The following is a 297-nucleotide window of genomic DNA, read 5'->3' as shown; positions in this document are numbered from 1 at the left end:
AGTGGCCTCTGTCCATGTGTCCCCCAGTCAGTGGGAGGGAAGGCTGGGGTGTCCTGGCGCTCCCACGTGGCTGGACAAGTCCGCACACCCCAGGTCTGCCCCCATGGTCCCTGCCAATCAGGCAGCTCCAGGCGGGGGGCAGAGTGGCACTCCTGGGGGACCCTGGGCCTCAGTCTACGGCCACATCTGAGAGCGTTGGGATGGGTGCAGGGCCCCTGTAGCGCCACGGCCCTGTCCCCAGCCACGGCCACGGGGAGCTGCCCCCCAGCTGGGCAGCCTGCCCTTCGCACACAGGCT

General features: G+C 69.7%; 1 protein-coding gene across 1 annotated transcript in view; it reads right to left on the bottom strand.

The window, feature by feature from the left end:
- The window catches only part of LOC102765912 (mucin-5AC), a 54,888-nt gene that overhangs the window by 23,891 nt on the left and 30,700 nt on the right, over window positions 1-297 (bottom strand). The window lies entirely within an intron of this gene.

This window comes from Myotis davidii, unplaced genomic scaffold, assembly GCF_000327345.1.
Source record: "Myotis davidii unplaced genomic scaffold, ASM32734v1 scaffold3211, whole genome shotgun sequence".
Classification (NCBI taxonomy): Eukaryota; Metazoa; Chordata; class Mammalia; order Chiroptera; family Vespertilionidae; genus Myotis; species Myotis davidii.
This window is presented reverse-complemented; position numbering and strand designations above follow the sequence as displayed.